This window comes from Podarcis pityusensis (assembly GCF_964106645.2).
Source record: "Podarcis pityusensis genome assembly, chromosome: 1".
NCBI lineage: Eukaryota > Metazoa > Chordata > Lepidosauria > Squamata > Lacertidae > Podarcis > Podarcis pityusensis.
In genome coordinates, this window is record NC_138028.1 from 75,202,776 (window position 1) to 75,215,252 (window position 12,477).

Genomic DNA, 12,477 nt, shown 5'->3' on the forward strand with positions numbered 1-12,477 from the left:
CTCACTGGCCCTTGACCTTTGGTGCTTTTACCTAATTGGGATGTGTCCTGGAACTGTAATAATATACCTTGCTTGCCTGCACGGAGGGTAGGGGTTGGTTTGTGTGTGTGGTTGTACCAATGTTTGCTACACACACCACTGTTATGCGGTCCTTGAGGGAATGTGAACCTTGACAAAGGTTCCAATTAAAGAGCCAGTCATATGGGTCACAGCTTGCAATCAAATGCTAACTGTGGCGTAAGTCCTAACCTACTGCACGGTCTTTCAGCTGTTTGTTGTTGTTTGTTTTGCTTTGTATTGTTTATTTAACTATGGCCATGGGCAGCTGCAAATCTGATTGGAGCCACAGGGGAAAGGACTACTCAATCCTTTCCCCTCAAGCTATGATAATCTCCTCTATCCAACTGCCATGCCATGCAATGGTGGAAACTGAGTCCATATATTTCAGTGGGTAAGCAATGGGGAGGGGTGGAGGTATTGATTAGGAAAAATAGCCCACATGGGAAAGGGTTAACCAATGTCAATTAACATCCAAAGTGGAAGATCATGGTGAACCGACTGTTTCTATGATTAGAAAAAAATACCTTTTGATTTTTCTAATACAGGGAACACATGCTGTCATCACCCGTTCACCTGAGTTACTCCATTGCTCACTCAAATGGACTGTTTGCATGAGTTTCTAATTTGGGTTAGCAGAACCACCTCTTAAAGGAAGGCAGAAGGAAGTTCTATACAAGCAAAATGTGGTTAATCCTCAGGAACACCTATATATCTGCATATTATTATGAAGTATTAAAAGTATTTTACACATAATGCTCCCCAAATAAAAATGTTGTCTCAAATTAAACTGAGGACTCAGCTACATCGCTGCAAATAAAACGTTTTAAACATGTTGTAAAGTGCAATATACAAATGTGACACTAGATGGCGGCAGGGAGCTATGCAGAATCCAATGCATTTTTCAAAGTGGTTTTTTTAAAAAACCACATTTTCACAGCATTTTTTATATGTGTGTAAATTCCACCTGAGTAGGTCCTTGAACCTTAATGCATGAATCTTACTGCTGACAAGGTCTTCTAGACTCAGTCCAGTATGCATGTACCTGGAGGGGGGGGTGCAATTCCTGGCCATATGGCAATCTGTCTGAACCTCCATGCCCCACCACTCCACAGTCGGTTCATACACAGAGAGAGCACTAGAATAGATCCATCAGCACTGCTTCTTTTCTGCAACCCTGAAATGATAGTGTCCAGAATACAGTGTTTCAACCTTCTATGCTAACTGTCTGCAGAAATTTCATACTGTTTTCTATTTGTTCACTAACCAAGACTGGGCTGTAGCAAACAAACTGGGTCGTGAATCAAAGGGAGAGAAGAGCTTATTTAGAGAACTGCACATAGGCTGTCTACTATACTCTTTTACTTTGCAAGATACGTATCATGTCACTGAAGATTAATGCCCTGCATGGCTAAATCTTCCTGCCCTGCAATCCATTAAGTTGTTGGGGGGGGGGGACCATCACTCTCACAGCTTAATTAGAAGTCCCTTTCAGAGATAGGAAGTGAGCTTGGAGGATGTGCGTCTGACAGTGCATGTCCTTAGAGGCTGATTCCTTCTTCTCTTAGATCCTAGTTATATCACTTACTTCCTTTCTTCTGCCTCACTCCCCAGCCTCACCCAGCTGAGAATTTGCACCTGTGCACAGCTCTCTGCTTCCAATGTTTCCAGGTAGCATGAAGTTTCTTAGCCCATCTGGTTTTTTTTTTGGGGGGGGGGTGAGGTACAGGTCATTTTGACCCTCTGCCCTATTTTTCTGCAAAAGTATGAGTAGCTCTGTACCCTTTGGTTGATGCTGTCTCCTCCTTTGCCCTCTCCCATTTTGGCTCCCATGCTTACTCATTTCTTTGCTGTCACAAGGAGGGAGCGATACAAGAAAGACCATTCCTTTTGTGGGCTCCCTCCTGGTTTGGAATGCATGCCCCAAAGGCAGAGAACGGGAAACTGGGAGGGGGATGAACCTCACACAGTAAACAAAAACAACTTGAGTCTTCCAAAATCTAACAAACACTTTGAAAATGCTTTTGTCCTTATTCTTTACTCCTCGGGAATTTCTTTTTTTCTTCTTTGACAAGAAGCAAAACAAGAGAGAGAGAGAGAGAGAGAGAGAGAGAGAGAGAGAGAACAATTCATAAAAATATGTTTCCTGTTTTGGTGTCTCACTCAGCTGTTCAACTCCATACCAAATCAATTTATGCCAGGAAATAGCCTGGCCTCTGTTTTTCGTTAATGATAGCTGTTTAATTCCAATACCAACAGCTAATTAGCTAGAAGGGATGATACAATGCAACCTCATTTATGTGCTGGGCAGAGAAAGGGGTGGGGGTGTAATGCCAAAGATATTTAGATAACCAACAAATCAGATTAATGAAGGCTCAGTCAACAACAGTTGAAAATATAGTGGGCACAGGGGCAGTTTGGGTAACTGGGAATTTTGGGTTACCAAAGTTGGTATAATGACAGGATCAAGAAAGATTCCACCTAGTCCAGAAATGGGAACCTTTGGGACTGCATCCTGCTGCTTCATGTGACAAGACTAAGAATTGCAGATCAAAGTCCCCGTGCTTCACTGTGACTCCAAGTGTTGTTGTTGTTGTTTAGTCATTTAGTCGTGTCCGACTCTTCGTGACCCCATGGACCAGAGCACGCCAGGCACTCCTGTCTTCCACTGCCTCCTGCAGTTTGGTCAGACTCATGTTTGTAGCTTCGAGAACACTGTCCAACCATCTCGTCCTCTGTCGTCCCCTTCTCCTTGTGCCCTCCATCTTTCCCAACATCAGGGTCTTTTCCAGGGAGTCTTCTCTTCTCATGAGGTGGCCAAAGTATTGGAGCCTCAGCTTCACGATCTGTCCTTCCAGTGAGCACTCAGGGCTGATTTCCTTAAGAATGGATACGTTTGATCTTCTTGCAGTCCATGGGACTCTCAAGAGTCTCCTCCAGCACCATAATTCAAAAGCATCAATTCTTTGACGATCAGCCTTCTTTATGGTCCAGCTCTCACTTCCATACATCACTACTGGGAAAACCATAGCTTTAACTATACAGACCTCCAATTCATCTTCTCCCCTGCTTGCTGGATTATCCTCACAAACACAGATCTAAATGTGTAAGAGCACCTGAGGTGAAGGGAAACTGCAAGAGACAAAAGACTGGCATGGGAAGAGTTAAGCACTCTTTAAAGCTTCCATCATTTCTTTGCGGTCAATCACATCCTCCTGATGGCATCTTTGCTATCAAGGCTTCCTTACTCAAGGTTGCCTGCTGTGCAACATGCAGGTCACACCTAAAATGGCAATCCAGCCAGCAAGACACATTAAAGTGCCACTGATTTCAGTGGGAGTGAGGGAGCCAGGTGCATAATCTGCCCCAAATCAAGGGGCCTCTGACCAAATCATCCCCTATACCAGGGGGGCAAACCCCCAGAACAACACCCCGGCATCCTGGGCTCATCACACCCTACTCTTCTTCTTTGTGGCTTCCAAAGGGAAGCAAGAAGTTTGTAAAACACACAGCCTTATGTATTTGTGCAGATTCAGTGTGTTAAAAGGATAAAAGTTGACAAAGACTCCAGGAGGTCTATTGCACAAGTGTGTTGGACAAATGGCATTGCCTTTAGGAAACCTTGTCTTACTCAACTACATTTATGCAATAAATTGTAGAAGAGCCCAAAATGTAACTAATATGCTGTATGCAAGCACAAATAGAACCTTAACAAATAATAAATAACTTGTTCCATATGTGTGGCTCTCCCAACAGCCACTAACTATACACCCTCCCCCTTCCCCACCACACACATATAAACACACACATTCTGACTCTAAGGTAAGGAATGCACAAGCTTTCTGATTTGCCAGCAAAATTGGGAGGGGAAGAGGTTAAACAACGTTCTCGGAGTATTATGAGGCCAGACAGAGATGTCCACAATTAGCTTGTAAACTACTCAGAGGTTTCCTTATAATCATGCGTTATATACATTTTGTTACACGAAATAAAAACAATGCTGCCCTGCCCAGGCATGCCCATGCCACACTTTCTCTTCTCTTACAATTTAACGTTACTCATCCAGATTATCATGTGCCACAAACAGGCCTTCTCAGGAGCAAGCAAGGAATACTAGACCAGATGTGCCTACAGGCAAGGAACAGCAGGATAAGAATGGGGGGGGGGGATAGGGTGATCCGAGTATTATTCCTCTAGGCAAGGCACAAATGGTGACTAGATATCATTAATGCAATCGTAGGAGGGACACTGTGCAAGGAAAAATTCCATTGGTGGGGTGGGAGGTTAAATGCAAGCAACATGCTAACCACTGTTTACGGCAGAAAATTATCAGTAAATGCACAGGTGGTTAAAGAAGTTTGATACTACAAGCTATGTGACTCTCACATTGAGGACTAGTGTAGTAAGAACACTCTGCAGATCCACAGTAATACTTATATAGACAGGTATGGAATTGCCGCAAAAAAGGGGGGGAGCACGTTTTAGCAATACTTGTGGCAGTTACTTTTTATGCCTTGCAACACTTTTGAGAAATAGTTATGAGGTTTGAAAGACAGGTAGGAGGGGTCAGTGGTCTCACTTGCCATTCTTGAATGGTACCCCTGCTAAGAAGTGGTGAGCGCTATTGAACTCAAATCCTTCTTGCGGGATTCCCAGAGGCATCTTATTGACATCGCTAAGAACACGATGCTGGACTAGATGGGCATGTGGCCTGATCTGGTAGGGCTTTTCATTTGTCCTTAAGTTCACAACAGGTGCCAGTTTTGAACAAGAGACTTTGCAGCTGAGACCCAAAGTCACTAGAATTAGACTCTCCAGACAACTGAAATTGATGGTAGGGGCATGCTACTAGCTGCCACCTCTTCCTCAACCACCCCTCTCTCTCTCTCTCTCTCTCTCTCTCTCTCTCTCTCTCTCTCTCTCTCTCTCCTGATGCTCTAAGAACTAATCAGAAGATATTTCACTGTAAGTCACAGTGTGGCCATGAAAAGATTCAGCACACAGGAGCTGCTGTCACAATAGCGGTTTCTCCGTTAACACTTCTAGCCCTTTAACATTTAGCATATTTCTATGCTGATTTTTTTTACATGGGGCAGATGTGCAGCGACTTCACAACTGCCACTGGATGATGTGCACCACATTGTTATTTTGAGATGAAGCCAAGGTGGTAGGATTCAGCTAGTGGTAGAACACAATGACCATTATCGTTGTGCTCTTGTCTGCTAGCAAAGGTCTTTCTGGGTCATACTGTTCCTGAACTGTGAAGCTCGATTGACCTCACAATTCTATTTTCTTAGGTCATGCCAAGGCTGCAGTTACTGGAAGTGAGGATATGGCCGAAGATCATAGTAGAATGTAACATTTTGGCTGATGGACAGCAATGGATGGGAGGAAGCAATAACTATGGCACCATACAACAACAGAGATGCAAACCACTTAGACAGAACTGGTCCATCATCAACCAAATTCCTTGGCTCAGTGTGTTGGCAGGTCAGCCACTGAAAATGTGAAGGTTTGGGGAAGGAAAGGGGGAGGCAGTACTTTGGAGAACAAAGGTGCAGGCTGCCGTTGCTGCTGGGACTGAAAGGGACTCATGATAAACCTGTACAATTGTGTAGCAATGCTTTCAAATTTTGCGCGTGTGAAACTTGACAGATTTAACAGTTGGAGAGGGAAGTAGAATTTTACAAGCTGCAAACCTCTTTGTCATATGCACAAGCACTATTCCTAAAAGGCTTGTATCCTTGAGAGTCTGCATTTGGTTTGCATACATTCAAAGTCAAATATTCCCATGAAATCTTTCTTACTTACTTTTCTGCAGCCCCCAACCCCACTACTTGTTTTACCCTGCCCTCCTTCCTTTCCTTTTTCTATTGTGGCATTCTTCCTTTATTATCCTTTATTATTATAGTCATGCCTAGACGCCCCAGCGGAGATTAGGTCACCATAATATGAGAAGCTATGCAAACACATAGTAACACATTTGTTGTGCCCACAGGGAGCTCACAGTTTAGAATGGAAAAGAGTACGAGGTAGGAAAAGAAAAGCTCAGAAAGACTCCACCAGGTCACCGCAAAATAGCCCCAAGTTGTAGTTCAGGGCTCCCTAGCCGAACAGACCACCCCGCTTTGCTTCCCACTGGGCATCTCTCTCCTCTGCCATCCATTCTGCAAGAGGCAATTGTGTGTGTCTACCTGAACTGCCCACGGCAGCAGCGCTGAGGGCTGCCTCCCCTGCGATGCCTCTTAGGCAGTTGTCAGGTTTGGATAACCATCTCTAGATTTCCTCATGGAACGTGCTGTTCCTCTTTGTACTATTCCTGTTTGTACTATTAACCCTGATTTTCCACTGCAGTAAACAATAAAAAGGCAAGACAGATAGCCCTTCAGACCATTCCAGCTGGGCAAGATACACTCGCGCCATTATCCATCTTTCCTCTCCCTCTCCCCATTTGCAGCCTCATTTTCTCAAAGTTCTTTTCTCATCTTAAATTTGCCATCTCTCTCTCTCTCCCTCTCCCCAATGTATGTTTCTGCCTTACGAGTTGATTCACTTTGCCCTTTTTCTCTTCCACACAACGTTTCCCAGCAGAAAAGAGAATCCCGTCCAGTCACCCAAAATGCACCGAAAGCCCCCATAGGCTTATTCCAGCCTCCCAAAACAAGACTTGAAGTACTTTGTATCATGGTGGTACCAATACTAGAAAAAGATGGGTGACAGAAAACACGTCAGTTTCCCGCCCAGTCATTTCTCCATTACTTATGTCCTTTTTTGCCAACTCTACTTGGCCTAAGAAATTAAAAGGCCAGGATTACCTCATCTTTCTATTTTATTTACATTTAAGGCTTTTATATAGAACACCTAGGGCTGTTTGCAGTGAAACTTTAAGTTGCTAATACAGTTGCTAACATTAAGCCCCCTGCTCCACACTGGAAACTTCAATGCCATGGTCTTAATGGGCTTTTTTCCACTGTGGGCCAAACTATATAACAGATTATAGTGGGGTGGTTGGCTGTCACCAGAAACATATGCCAAGTGTATAGTTACCCCTTCCTACTCCATAATGTAGAACTTGTCAAGGTTTTCTACCCTTTTGTAACTGCAGTTAACCTATGTGCTAGAATTTGTGAAGGAGGAAAACACTGCGTCCATGCCATACTTCAATGTAATTTAGCAACATGGGTATTTAGCAACATGGGCAGATATTTCATTACTACCAACAACAACATAGTTCATGCTAACTAGAAAGTAAACACAAGCTCCGGGGGAAGACCTGCTTTAAGACCTGGGAGCCACTTGCATGCCCAAGCCATGCAAGATTAGCCACTTTACTAATCTGGGCATGAAACCCTCTCCATGAAAGTACATAGCCTAACAATCCAGGTAGACTTTTTCATTAAACACAGCTGAAAACAGAATCCTTTCTTAGACCAAACTCTTATTAAAAAGAAAGGTAGCTTACTATGGAAAAGAAGCAGATAAAGTAACTTAAATATATCCAACTCTACAATTCTATGCTAACTAAATACAAAAATGCTTATGTGATGCCTTCCTAGCCTAGATATGGGAATATCAAACAGAGGCCAAAACTTACATACACATGCTGAGAGTCTTTGTTTCAGGCCATTTTGAAATGGCAACAGGCACATGTCCCCTGGGCTCCGAAGAAGCACCAGCCCAATATGTTTGACACAGAAACCAGGAAGCCAGAAGAGAGATGGGGAACTATCCTGACTCTTTTTAAACCTCAGAATATTCAGGATGGAGAAGAGGGCATTACCCATTCCCTGTGACACAGACCAACCAATCTCTCCAAGGCGGGGCTTGTAAAAAGCCAATCAGGAATGCCTATACTAATATGGTTTCCCAATCTCCATACTAAAGAAGGTATCAGGAAGAAGGCCAAATTATCATCTCTGGGTCAGCCTGGCCAGGAATTACTCATACCCCATGGCTGGGTAATTTCACCCTGGGAACACATTAATTAAAAAAAAAAAAAGGGAAACACCCAGAAAGTTTCAGTGTGTGCTTCTCCAGAAGATCACAAATTTGCAGAGAGGAAGACTAGAACCAATATTCCACTGGCACTATAGTGTTGTCATTGGGAGAGTCAGGGACTGGTAAAAATGGATGCCTGGCCATTAGGTCAATTCAAGTCAAGATCATCACAGAGCTTACTTCATGTCATGATGTCATGGCTTTCTGTGTCTTCTGCATCTACTCCATTCCCATCTCAGACTGCCAACCATTTGAGGGAGGCTTGGGTCAAAATACACAGACTGTCCTGATATTGCAGTATGGGGTCTTATCTACTAGATCAGGGGTAGGCAAACTAAGGCCCATGGGCCAGATCGCCTTCTCAATCCGGCCCACGGACGGTCCGGGAATCAGCATGTTTTTACATGAGTAGAATGTGTCCTTTTATTTAAAATGCATCTCTGGGTTATTTGTGGTGCATAGGAATTTGTTCATCCGCCCCCCCAAATATAACCTGGCCCCCCACAAGGTCTGAGGGACAGTGGACTGGCCCCCTGCTGAAAAGGTTTGCTGACCAGGGTGTGTTATAGAAAAGAAGGGGAGAGGGGAACTAGACACATAGTTGCTGTTTTCTGTGCTCACTTGCCATGTCTACTTTGGCCCTGTTTAAAATGTCCACAATAATAATTTTAAGAATTAGAATTTCATGCTCAGAAGCTATTCCTATACTGACATGGCAGAGTTACAGAACAGTGTGACCGGATTTGGCTTACAACCTAACCTAGTATTATTGTGCCAGCCCATTGCTTTTAATAGCCAGGCTGATTTCATTCTGGGTCACCTAGAAGGCATCAAAGGAAACCGCAGGTATTGGAAGTGATAAGTCATCAACTTGTAGCCATTCAACATGCATGTGGGCAAATGCCACTGGCATCAGTCAGTTTCCCCCCTACCTGCTGCTTGAGCAGTGTAATAATGCTCCACTTCTTCCACTGCAGATAACTGTAGATACTATGTAAATAATTTCCTAAAATAATTACAAATAATAGCATGCAGCCAAGGGACCATGGCTATGCTTCTTGTTGTCCTTGAGATGCCCTTCTATGCATCACTGGTCATTACACCACTGCTGATAAATCCTATGGTGCTTGGTTATTGGGTGGAAGGTATATGTTATGTTCAATAACAGCATCCAAATATATGTGTGGTCCATACTGGATCAACCAGTAAAGCACAAATCCTTTTGTTTGCCCTAAAGTTATTCTCCGTGGTGAACGAAATAAATTACCTAAGGTGGAAAGTCTTAAAACAAGATCCCAGCCAAAACTGGTGCTTGATCCAAGAGGAAGGGTGAATAAACCCCCTAGCAGGAAGCCAGGAGGTTTATCAAGGTCTTTTCTGTTTCTGGAAAAGCTGGTTTTCATTAAAGAAGGAACTAGCACCAGCTCTCCCTTCCCTCGCCCCAGTAACTCACAACACACCATCCCCATCTCCTTCATTGCCAGTTTGCGCTAATAAAAAGCAGAATCGTGCCTAAGAAGGGGAGGGGAAGCCCCATATTGTACAAAGATGGCCCCTCTGCACAGGCAAGCATCACAGGCACATTAGCCAGGACTTAAACCCGTGCCTACAGATTTCTGTTGCTTGCCTGAAAACAAGACAGGTCTTGTGATAGTTTTTGTGCTCTTCTTGAAACAAAGTCTCCCAGTGACTGCAAGTGGAATCCGATGACAGCCAGTCATGAAGTGGCCACTTTAAAACATACCATGTGGAGGCTCTGATTGCATAGAGAGGAGATCGTCTGTCGTTTCTGGCCGTGATGTGAAGGGGGAAGGGATGGGGTGGGATAATGTTTGCTTTTACCAGTGGCTACAGATGACCACCACCCACTGCGAGGAAAGTAAGTCATTAAATGACCAGTGATGATCCATAAAGTGTGCAATGCATGCATCATGGCAGGGACAGGAAGAGGATAGCAAAGCAGCTCAAAAAGCCCCCCCCAAAAAAGGTGTAGCTATATTAGGTAGTAGTAGAGAAGCAACTTGGCAGGCTTAAGTTTCTGCTTCTGAACATACTGAGCAGCCTGCACATCATGAAAGTCAGAAAGCAAAGCTATGAGGCAGGGAATGCAAGGATGAGTTGGCACATGCACATCCGGATTGTATTATGAAGTGATGGCATTTGTAAATAAAGAGCCATCACATATCATCTGCTTCCATATCACCTGACATTGCCTCCAAGTGCAAATGATGAGATATTATGTGATGTCCACAACAGTGGCGGAGCTTCATGCTCCGGCACTGGGGGGGGGCAGAAAGCAAGCAGGGTTGGGTCTGGCGTGCATCCTGGGAGTGTGGCACACCGCCTGCGGAGCTGTGGCACCCAGCGTGGGCGGGGGTGTAGCCGCAATGGCACCCCACCGGGATCGTGCTGCCGGGGGCGGTGCACTCCCCCCGCACTCCTCTTCCTCTGCCAGTGGTCCACAAACATGCACATCAATCCTAAGACAATGGAGATGCAGAGACAGGCAATATGCAATGATATTTGCATCAGGTTCTCTCCTTCTGCAGAAGTCCTTTTGGGATTCAGAGGCCCATTTTGAAGAAATAAAGCCCAGATTCTCCCCCCTCCCCAATCCTGCTTCTCTCTCACACACAAACTCCAGGCGGTATTCAGCTACAGTTGATATGTGTGTGGAATGAGGTCTGCTCATGCAATAGGACTTCATCATCCCCTGCATTCCCTAACTCTGCTCTGGAGGGTTGGGGGAGGCCTCAGAATAGGCTTAGGTAGTGTGGGGTGTGGGAGGAGGAGAGGCGGAAGTCCTGTTACACGAGCGGGCCTTATCCCCCCCCCCCCCAGTGCTACACTGAATTCCACCCTCAATCCCCTTTCTGAACTCACAGGGGCACAGGCAAACAGCATGGTACTTACCTCGCCATCGCTCCCGGACCCGGGCTTCCCCCACCCCCAGCTCCGCAAGCTCCAGGAGCGATGGCGAGGTTGCGCAACCTTGCCTTTGCTCCCGGACCCCCAGCCCCGAGGCTAAAAATGAAGCCAGGACAGCTAGCGGGATCCATCCCGCTCGCTGTCATGGCTTCTTTGCTCTTTGGAGCTTGGGGGGGAAATAATTCCCCCCCTTTATTCCCCCCCCAAATAAGTGCACCCTATGAGCCAGTGCGCCCTATAGGGCGAAAAATACGGTATATAAGCACCATTCAGGAGGGCATGCCTTATTTCTACGCTTCCTACAGGTTGAATTGTATCTGGATTTAGTTGTGTTTTCAATCAGCCTACTGTGAAACCAGTTGGACTTGAGTTAGGCATGTTTTTATGACCAAGACTGTTCCCAACTCACTATATGTTCCATTTCCCCATTCAAAGATGTATGTTCAGTGGATTCCTGTAAAGAGATCCCATAATTCTCTTCTCTCCATTGTGCTTTGCCTCTAGGAAGTGGAATGGGTCATATTCTGGATACATTTACATGTTTCTCTCTTTCTCCCTCTACGGGTCCATAAATATTTTCTCTCATTACTTTAACATTTCTTTCAGCGAGAATAAAGACAACCGTTTGCCAAATGGTATCTTGTTGCAATTCATATGCAACCACACTGGACTCCTTAACTTCTGCCTATATCACAAGGGAGTTCGCCATCACAAATGGCAGCCCATTGCCATGCAGTATTAGCCTGCTGGTGATGGGGACCCAGATGGGCATGCTGATGTCATGCTATTAGCACTTCATGCAAACAAATGGTGCATATTGCAGATGCATTTAAATGTGTCAAGGCATGTGTGAAACATTTACATGGGTAAGCATTTTGGCATTGCCCTGTGTCATGCATAAATCAGGCCTTGGGAAGAACAGAACAAGAAGTCTGTTAAATGGAAGTAATCGTGCATTGATGCCTGGCCTCTCTGTTATATTCTTCCTCCGATAACTTTGCAGGCCTTTGCATATGTTAATAGTCCGATGCTAACTGTTATTTGTAGTATGACTATTTATAGATGTGAAACTGCTTGCCATGGGGTTTGGAATGAGAGCATCAGGGATTATTTAGAATGTCTGGCTGGTGGTGCATTAAACTGCAGGGAGTGCAATGTCCAGTTCAGGGTTACTGCTTTTGCCTCTTTTGAAACAGTATGCTGCCTGACACATGTAATGAAAGCTCAGAATCTCCCATCTCCTGAACATGGAGATAAAGAAAAAATCTAAAAGCCATGTCAGAGAAGCAAGGTGGAAGACCATTCAGGGTCAAGACCGTGCTTTTAGTTTCCTACTCTGGGAATAAGATCCTGCGTGATCTGAGTCATACAGTTCTCCATGTTGTCCGGGTGGGAGTGACAAGTTTTCCCTCCCTTGCAGGGTGATTTGGGGTAAACATGTTGAGGATTGCAAAACACTCACATACTACGATGCTTAAAACTAACAGAGTGAGG

At 44.8% G+C, this 12,477-nt stretch overlaps 2 long non-coding RNA genes across 3 annotated transcripts in view; both read right to left on the bottom strand.

The window, feature by feature from the left end:
• The window catches only part of LOC308474159, a 204,027-nt gene that overhangs the window by 137,494 nt on the left and 54,056 nt on the right, over positions 1-12,477 (bottom strand). The window lies entirely within an intron of this gene.
• The window catches only part of LOC308474119, a 40,350-nt gene that overhangs the window by 17,495 nt on the left and 10,378 nt on the right, over positions 1-12,477 (bottom strand). The window contains exon 1 of one of the 2 annotated variants that reach the window (XR_013984516.1): positions 7,652-7,775. The exons of the other annotated variant lie outside the window; for it this stretch is intronic. This is a non-coding gene — a long non-coding RNA (uncharacterized lncRNA). Of the gene's footprint in view, positions 1-7,651; positions 7,776-12,477 lie in introns of those variants that run through there. 2 annotated transcript variants of the gene reach the window in all.